The 10480-nt window shown below is 33.5% G+C and overlaps 1 long non-coding RNA gene across 1 annotated transcript; it reads right to left on the minus strand.

Annotated features, from left to right (window-relative positions):
* Positions 1-572: 572 nt before the first annotated feature.
* Positions 573-1421, minus strand: LOC127869175 (uncharacterized). The gene is made up of 2 exons (XR_008044457.1): positions 1168-1421; positions 573-868 (listed from the first exon to the last, which is right to left on the minus strand). It is a non-coding gene; the product is annotated as an uncharacterized LOC127869175 (long non-coding RNA).
* Between the last annotated feature and the right edge of the window lie 9059 nt (positions 1422-10480).

A 10480-nucleotide genomic window follows, 5' to 3' on the forward strand; every position in this document is an offset into this window, starting at 1 on the left:
GTTCATATGTTTGAATAATTGTTTGCAGTGTAAATAAGAACAAAAACTGTTGTTTTTTGTCAAAATCTTGTATTTCATTCAACAATTTATTTTTTATTCACTAAAAACAACACAGTTTCATTTTAAACAAGTGACCCCATGACCTAGTTTTTGACCCGGTATGACCCATATTCAAACAAGACCTAGATATGGTCTAGATACAACTTCTGACAACTTCTGACCAAAGTAAGTGAAGATATGATGAAAACTACTTAGAGAGCGGACACCATGCTAAATCCTTGAAATGCACTAAATAACCCCATGACGATAATGATGATGATGACCCCATGACCTAGTTTTTTACCCGGCATGACCCGTATTCGAACTTGACCTAGATATTGTCTAGATACAACTTGTAACCAAATTTGGTGAAGATCGAATGAAAACTATTTAATTAAAGGGTGAAACAGGTACTATGATGTCTAACTTGCAAAAATAATGCATGATTTAATTTGTCGACAAAGTAACATGAAGATTTGGCATCAAATGTGACTTCTACAGTGTTCACAAGGTTTTTCTTTTTTTTGACCTAGTGACCTAGTTTTTGACCCAGCATGACCCAGTTTCAAACTCAGTCGAGGTATCAATGGGACAAATGTTCTGACCAAATTCCATGAGGATCAGACAATAAATGTGGCCTCTAGAGTGTTCACAAGGCAAATGTTGACGACGCACCACGCACGATGGAAAAAAGGCGATCACAAAAGCTCACCATGAGCACGTTGTGCTCAGGAGAGCTAAAAACAAACACAAAAAAGGCAAATATTTACAAATGACACATGGTTCATATGTGACAGATATCCATGCCATACAGCACGCTGTAAGTGACCTATGCATGGATCTCTCATACATATGAACCACCGTCTAAAATCAATGTGCACATTAAATGTGGCTTCAGAAACAAAATGTACAGAATAACACATATATTATATATACACGGTCCATATGTGAGAGATATTCATGCCATACAGCAAGCTGTAAGTGACCTATGCCTGGATATCTCTCACATTTGAACCATCATGTCCAATTAATCCACAAAAGGACACAAACAAAAATGGAAAATATTTACAAATGAGACATGGTTCACATGTGACAGATATCCATGCCATACAGCAAGCTGTAAGTGACCTATGCATGGATCTCTCTCACATATGAACCACCGTCTAAAATCAATGTACACATTAAATGTGGCTTCAGAAACAAAATGTACAGAATAACACATATATTATATATACATGGTCCATATGTGAGAGATATTCATGCCATACAGCAAGCTGTAAGTGACCTATGCCTAGATATCTCTCACATTTGAACCATCATGTCCAATTAATCCACAAAAGAACACAAACAAAAATGGCAAATATTTACAAATGAGACATGGTTCATATGTAAAGGATATTCATGCTATACAGCAAGCTGTAAGTGACCTATGCATGGATCTTTCTCACATATGGACCACCGTCTAAAATCAAGGTAAATGTACACATTTGTACGTGTACAAAATAACAAATATATAATATGAGACATGTTCCATATGTGAGAGCTATTCATGCCATACAGCAAGCTGTAAGTGCCCTATGCCTGGATATCTTTTACATATGAACCAGTGCCAAATCAATTCACAAACTAAAACACACAAAAATGACAAATATTTATAAATAAGACATGGTTCATATGTGGGAGATATCTAGGCCATACAGCAAGCTGTAAGTGACCTATGCCTGGATATCTCTCACATATGAACCAACATGTCCGATCAATCCACAAACTAAAACACACAAACATGACAAATATTTATAAACAAGACATGGTTCATATGTGGGAGATATCCATGCCATACAGCAAGCTGTAAGTGACCTATGCCTGGATATCTCTCACATATGAACCATCATATCCAATCAATCCACACAATAACAAACACAATGACACATTTTTATACCTGAGACATGGTTCTTATGTGGGAGATATCCAGGCCATACAGCAAGCTGTAAGTGACCTATGCCTGGATATCTCTCACATATGAACCATCATATCCAATCAATAAACGTTTTTGTACAAATTGATTGCGCACAGCCTGACCACCAAGGTTGTTGTCAGGTGCGTCCTCTTCCTGATCATGATCCTCCTCCAAATCAAATTCTGGTGGTTCTGAAAGACCGTTTTGCAAGCACAGGTTGTGCAAGCGACCACATGCCATGAATACGCTTGCACATTTTTGTGGCTTGAATGGTAACACACCACCAGTCTTGTGAAGGCATCTGTAATAAAATATTCAATTCATTGTTTATTTAAAGGTGAAAAAAACACGTGGGTCTTGTACTGCCTGATAATTGAGAACAATTACATCAGGACATTTTAAGAATCCTTTTTAGTATGGAAGAATCCTTACTAGACGAGACATATTTAGAGATACATAACTTTGCATGCACCATCACCTTATGAAAGTTAGTTAGTGTTGCAATTATGAAAGCAATAGCTTTAATACTTCAGGAATAAAGTGAACCTAAACACAAAACTTAAACAATTTTTTTGAATTGTCTAAGTATGAAAAGGGGCCATATTTCTTAAAAAATGCTTGATACAGTTGTCTTCTCTTTTTTATAGATTGGGGTCATGTTGGTAAAGAAGTATACAAATATAAAAGCTATATGTCAAGGGACATAAACATATTAGAGGTGGTACGCAAAATTAAAACATAGATTTATCAATAATATGCATATTATATGTAAAAAAGGGGCAATGATTGTCACAAAATGCTTGATACAGTTGCCTGATCTTGTTTATAGGTAAGGGTCATGCTGGTAAAGAAGTATGCAAAATATGAAATCAACATGTAAAGGGACATAAAAAATATTTGAGGTGGTACGCAAACTTTAACATTCCAATGCTCTCGCAGACGTCTACGCCTGGTTCTATAGTTCCAATATATATATTTCATATATGATAGTTGAGCTTAAAAGCATCCTTCCAATACACATGGGCCATTTCCTTAGCACCTAGGTTTGTTGGTGTTGGATGTGAAGCACCCCCAGATGATTGAGAACAACTATGGCAAGTTTCATGGCTCTTGCTTATAAAGTCCTATTTAAATGGAGGTAAAGCTCTATGATAACATTAAAAATATTTTTTTTCAATATACAAAGCGCCATAACTTCCTAATTAACAGATGGTGTACAATCCCATCTGGTGTGCATCATCCTCTTATCCATATTTATACTCATACCAGATCAGTATATCATGGTTAACAGACTATGACCTTAGAGTGCAACATTTACTAGCTAAAATGGTTGGATTTACAAAGGTGTCAGTCTACCTGAATCTTGACTTGAGTAGACCAAAGGTTCTCTCTATGCACAATCGACCTTGCCTATGCCGTCTATTATACAGGTGTTCTTGCTCATTACGGGGGGGCGGGGATGGGTGTAAGCAGATACCTCTTGAGAGCATACCCACTGTCCCCAAGATGTATCATCCCATCATGGTTATCAAGGTAGTCATGTGAATAATTTGGTAAAAAAATTCATCCCATGAATATAGAGAATAGAGAGACATAAATACCGAGAAACATACAAGGAAACAGTCCAAACAGCTTCTTATGGACAAAGTATGACTGAAATACAGAAAATGCATAAGCAATGTCTGTCTGACTAAGGCAGCCTGCAGGAATGGAAATTAGTGGTTGCGCGTGAGCCCAGGGCTAGTACATGTTGGCCTGGGCAACTCAAATTCAAACGTTGGTAGTTCGGCTCAGTGTTCAGTGCAATTAAACATTTAATGAAATTGGCGACTGTTAGTTAATCATTAGTTTTATAATATTAAATTATCAAAGCTAATGAAATGATTTAACTCGGACTTATATAAGGACATAATACAGTCAGACATATAAACATGCTGTTGTTGAGTTATCTTTTAATGATGTGTATTTTAAAGAGTCTAATTGTAGACACATGACACTACATGTACACTGTACTGGGCTCGTTACTCTTTATCTGGGCAACAAAAACACTAAATATGGTTGCCCATGTGGGCATCAAACTGTAAACTGTTAGTTTCTATCCCTACCTGCCAGGGATAATCACTCAAAAGAGAAGTTTATTTATACTTAATTGGACATGAAAAGAAATTAATCATAATACCATCATGTACAATATATTAATTACTACTCACTGGCATTTGTGAACAAATCTTTTTTAAGTGAAAATTTCTTCATAGGTTTTACCTTCAACCGGGAATTTTCAAATATTGCAGAATCATGGGTGGAACCCGGCCACCGAGCAACAACATCCAGGAATCTGTTAAATTGCGAAAACAATAATAACGAGAGCTACATGTACCATGAATTTATATATTCAATGAACAAATGGTTTTCAAATGTTCATGCTAGAAGGCAAAATATAATTGTAATCAAGCAAAATCAGATATTACTGACCGTAAATTATTTGACATTGGTAATTACACAGTCAATATGACTGTGATTTTTCATGTTTAACACACCGAAATAAACGAAGTGACATGTGTCAGAAAATGTCCAGTAACCTTATTTATTTTATGCTTTCCAGTGATTTATAGAGAAATATCAGTGAAATAAAAGTGATATGACACTGTTTCAAACAGTGAAAAATAACAATGAAATATATCGATACTGAGTACCGCTTTTATTTATATTTAGCCACTGAATATTATAAAATGGTATGAAGGCGGGGACATCTAATGCCTCTGAAATATTTAATGGATATAAACTTGCATTCATTAAATAGTTATTTTAACTTGATAACCTTGTCAGTTCATTTGAAATTAGGATTTTCAATGCCCATGTCCATTTAAGAAAATGAAACCTTACAAAATATCTTACTTCAGGTCTTGTGAGGAGACCGCCTGACAATTAAGGGCATGAAACCTTTTTCGGCACACGTACACCTCTTCATTCTCTGTTGGTGACACTATTGGTACCAAAGTGCCATCAATAGCACCCACAATATTCGGCAGCGAGCACTTTCTGTAAAATTCGCGTTTCGTCTTGAGCAAACTCTGAGGCTGCGTGGGAAATCTGGAATTGTAAAATGTTAAGACTTGTTTAATACAATTAAAATATGTATTTGAAAATAAAAAGTAATAAAAAAGAATTTTTGAAAATTAAAATTTATTCAATACAATTATATAATTGTCTTTAATAACAATGTGGCAATATCAAGCATAAGTTTTCTGCAAAATTACCTTTAGAGCATTATATAGAGGATATTTGTTGGATTCGGTGGATTATCAATTTTAATTTATGAGTGATCATAGAAAATTATATTTTCACGATTGGCGCAGCCACAACTGAAAATATATAATTTCTGTGATCACGAGTGAATTAAAATCGATATTCCACCGAAACCAACTAATTTTCTTTTTATTTTATGCTTTTTGTCACCGTTTATATACATTGTTAAAGAGTTTAACTAAAGAATTTCGCTGGGATCATGACGTCATTTCGTAAAAATCTGATGTCATTTCACGGTTAACATTGAAAATTATCGATAATTTTCACTGATAATTTTCATTGTTTGAAAAAGTGAAATTATCAGTTTTAATTCACTGATATTTCTCTATAAACCACCGGAAAGCATTGTAAATAAATTGTATTATAACATTGCTGAAAAATGACAAAGACAATTATTAACAGTGATGTGCTTCCTTATACATTGAATTTAATGCCATTTTAGCAGTGATTTACCCCGTAGTAAAGGAGCTTTAGAAAAAAGTAATTAAAAGTAACATCGCGTAATATCCTCATCTAACTACCACATGCATTTATTACACTAATTTACAGTCTAGCTTACATGTAGCTCACTTAATACTTACTAAGTACAACTATTAACAATATTATTATAATATTATTGTATAAGATTTACATACAGAACATATACTATCAATTATTTTGAATTAAATTAACTGTAATCAACATAAAAACGAAAGTTTGTCAGACACATCATCCAATGAGGTGCAAGATTTGACAAGCATTTTCACAATCTGACAGACATTATCACAGACACACTTTAATTTGTATTTACTTTCACATTCCTTGTCATCCATTGTCTGAAAGTGGCAACATTCATGCCATACATATGTTATCAGAGTTATAAAACATATATAGGGCAATCAGACATAGATTGATGTACATGTTGTGGTTAATTAAACAATCAAACAAGTATAATGTAAATCACCAAATAGCAATTAAACTCTATTTCTTACCTTATATTGTCAATATTTGCATTTATACTATTGACAACTCGGCCATTTACTCTGCATACTGTGCTTCTGCTTACACCATGAGTGTCTGCGACTTCACTGTAAAAGGCCCCTTTGGCTAAATATCTCAGACTCAACAGCAGCTGAAATTGTAAACAATATTGCCAAAGACACATCATAAACAAAACAACAACAAAAGAATGAGTCATCATGCAAAATTAGTAAGTACTGTTAGAATGCACATTGTCGAAACCAATATACGTGTTTCTGGGAAAAACATGTCAGGTTTTTTTTGGTTGAACAGTTTTCGTCGACCAACAGTTTTATATACTTAAGGGCATATCACTTCCTCAACTGGTCAAAAGTGGGTGGGGTAATTTAAACTAAAAAATTATTATATAAGCATTCTATATTAATTTTGGAACAATATGTACAAATAAAATTACATATATTTCTGTGATACATGCACCATTTGTAAATAAATCTTTCAAAAATAGTCAATAATGATATTTTTTCACCAAATAAACCACTTTCTTCTTGGGAGTTGTAAGTCTTTATTTTCTTCGTGTATTCATATATCCACTGACAGCAGCTGGAACCTATACCACTGTAGAAGATTATGTTAGAGTATTATTAAATATAACTCACTAGAAACACTTAAAAAAGTCTCCTTTATAAAGTCATTTTTTAAGAACAAAAGGTAAACAAATGGAGTCAAAAAATAGTTCTCTTGAAAAAGTATGGTGGGCAAGAAATGACAAATTATTAAAAAGAAAATAATATACAGAAATGTGGAAAGTATTCCAATAAATTTCCTTTATAACGATTTTGTGTATATTAATAATATTTTTATGTTTCCCACATAATACTGGGGGACATATTGTTTTTGCCATGTCTTTTTTTTCAAACAAACTTTAAAATTTTCCATAACTTTTGCAATATTGAAGATAGCAACTTGCTATTTGGCATGCATGTGTATTTAATGGACCTGCACATTTTGATTGGTAAAACTTCAAGGTCAAGGTCATCATTCAAGGTCAAAAGTAAAATAAATTGGGGGACATAGTGTTTCACAAACACATCTCAATTTTTGTTTTTTACACTGTTTCAACATGTTTCAATAAATGTTACATTAAAAATAAACCTATTACATTATCTCTTACTTGCGGGTTTTACTAAATTTTGTAATAATTTGTACATGCACTGAATGTATTCATTTTGTTATTCTACCATTTTGCCTTCACATTACATATACACTAATTGTAGTACATGTGCACTTACAAAACATTTTACTTTATTTATATAGGGTTAACTGCACATTACTAGTATTTAAGTCATAATGAAATGCAAATTGATGATGAAAGAATACCCCACTTGATTAAGCATTGTAACATACAATTAAGGTTGCTTCAGTGATGCCACAAATCCAACTTTGTCATACAAGGATTAAACAAAATATGTGTTTGTCAGAAATACAATGTCCCCTAAAACGTTGTGTTGAACCCATATATTTGACCTTTTAGCTTGAATGATGACCTTGACCTAGACATTTCACCAATCAAAATGTGCAGATCCATGATATACAAATGCATTGCAAATATCATGTTGCTATCTTCAATATTGCAAAATTTATGGCCAATGTTAAAATTTTCAGACATACGGACATACTGACGGACATTTCAACTGCTATATGACACCCCACCGGGGGCATACAAATTGTTCATACAAAGATTTCAATCTATGCAGATAGAGACCATGTCACGTCAAGTGCCTTAAACACTTAAAATAAATATTGACAAAACGGAAAATTGCTGTTTTAAATTATTTATACTTTTATTCCATTGGTTACATTTAAGTATTGGATTGGAGCAACACTGGATGCATTCGAATTCATCCAATTTTGACTTTGTTAAGTGTTTCTTCAAACCATTGAGATGGCACTATCCATATATGCTATTATTGTTTGATGTCATTTCATTTAATTTTGAGAAATAGCACATTTCAGAAAGTTGCATGCCAATTAATATATTAATTACTGATTTATTAATTTACCTAATGACAAATAAATATACCTTTTTCGCATTATTTTTTTTGTCTATATATCAACGAACTTCAACGAGCCTTCATCCAAATCCCGTTGAAGACCATCCACCTCATATGGGCTGTCTTCTCCTTTATACAGGACTTCATGTACCGCTTGTGGATCACCGTCTTTTCCTAAACAAATGCATTGAGTATGTCAATCCTTTTCCAAAAACAAAAGGCATCTGAAGAATCTTCAGGATAGGTAAATGGAAAAAAATACAAAAAATCAGCATTTGCAATTTCTTTTTGTCTTATGGCTTTATATTTTACATACGGTAAAATTAATTCCTACTTGATACAATTTTCCAGGTTGATAACCTTCAATAAATTAAATAAAATTGCAAGATAGCCTATTGTGAGAAAATAATAAATTGCGCATCATGAGTATTTAAAAAAAACATCATTAACAAATCCTACTTTGATCACAAACTTTAATAATATCATCTTTTTCAATATAAAAAGTGATGGTAACAAAGACTTATTTTCATAAATAAGCAGTTTATCATACATAAATTGTTTATTTTGCATACATTAGTTAACATTTTTAATATCATTGTTTATAACAGGACAATTGATAAATCAATGTGAAATTAGTACAGTGGTATATAAAACATAATAATTACAAGCCTTAGTATACATATATGTGCTATATTAGCTTTTTAATACACCATTAGCCCTTTGAAAAGGTATTGAAAAAATGAGATATTGGTCATTATGAAATATTTCTCTTTTAGTAACCATGTCTCCAAAGGTTGTAGATTGCAAGCCACATTAATTGGTATGCGGGCCAAAGAGTTAAATTAATTGATTAAACAATTATATATTTCTAATAATTACCTGATACTACATCTATCACTGTTCCAATATACCATTTGCTGTTTTTGGTTTCCTTATCAACAATCCATTTGTGTCGAATCTGTCGACCAACAAACTTTGCTGTTCTGCATCGACCAGTCCTTTTATTGGTGCAAACTTCCTATAATAAAATATTATTTATAAACAAGAGGGCCTGAAAGGCCCAAAGTCGATCACGAGAGATTGAAAGGAACTGACCTGGCCTGTGCAGCCCAGAATGTCATTATAACAAATGTTCTAACCAACTTTCATGAATAGTGAACACCATGGCGGGCACCTTTTTCAGCAGATTACATTTTCGTACACATCCAAAATATTATTATTCGACATTAAAACAAAACAAATGACCAAGTTTCATGAAGATTGGACAATACATGTGACATAAAAAGTGCAAACAAGTTTTTTCAATAGCCATATAAGGAAAAATGCCCCAACCCCAGGTGGCCATGTTTTTCAACCAACTAGAACAATTTTTTTAACTCATCCGAGATATTGTTAGGACAATCCTTGTGACAAACTTTCATGAATATCGGACAATAAATGTGGCCTATATTGATAGCAATGTTTTACTAAAGCCATATATAGCCATAAAAGAAAAAATGCACCGCCCGCCCCTTGGTGCATATGTGTTTAAAGCAACCCTTACTATTTTCGAACTCATGCAAGACATCATTGACACCAATCATCTGATGAAATTTCATAAAGATTGTACATAAATGTGGTCTTTAGAGTGTTAGTTTAAACCTATTTATTTTAGCTCGATTGCATCTAAAGCCTATGGCCTATATAAACGCTCTTCAGTCCGTTTCCTGGGACTAGAACCAGTACTTGATGTCTTTTAGGGACCTGCAAAGAACGCTCACATGGCGTGGATCAAACCTGTGACCTCCCGGTCACTAGGCGGACACCATATCCACTACACCACTGCGACCTTGAGTGTTAACAAGGCAAATGTAAACGACGCACGCCCCACAACAGACAAAAAGCGATCACAAAATCTCACCATGAGCACATTGTGCTCAGATGAGGTAAAAAAAATTGTATACATGAATAATCAGACTACATGCATGTTCAACTTACATGAAATTCTATTTGCTATCAACATAAACATTAATTGCCAAATAAACAAAGTTTGATGGAAGGACAGACGGACAGACAGGCGGACCGATCACTATATGCCCTCCTTCGTTGGCATAAAAAATACATATTGGATATAATTTTAATAAGCTTTTATATATCAACTATTGTTCCTGCCTACTAACCAGTAGAT

The sequence above is a fragment of the Dreissena polymorpha genome, chromosome 2 (genome assembly GCF_020536995.1).
Source record: "Dreissena polymorpha isolate Duluth1 chromosome 2, UMN_Dpol_1.0, whole genome shotgun sequence".
In the NCBI taxonomy this organism is placed as follows: Eukaryota; Metazoa; Mollusca; class Bivalvia; order Myida; family Dreissenidae; genus Dreissena; species Dreissena polymorpha.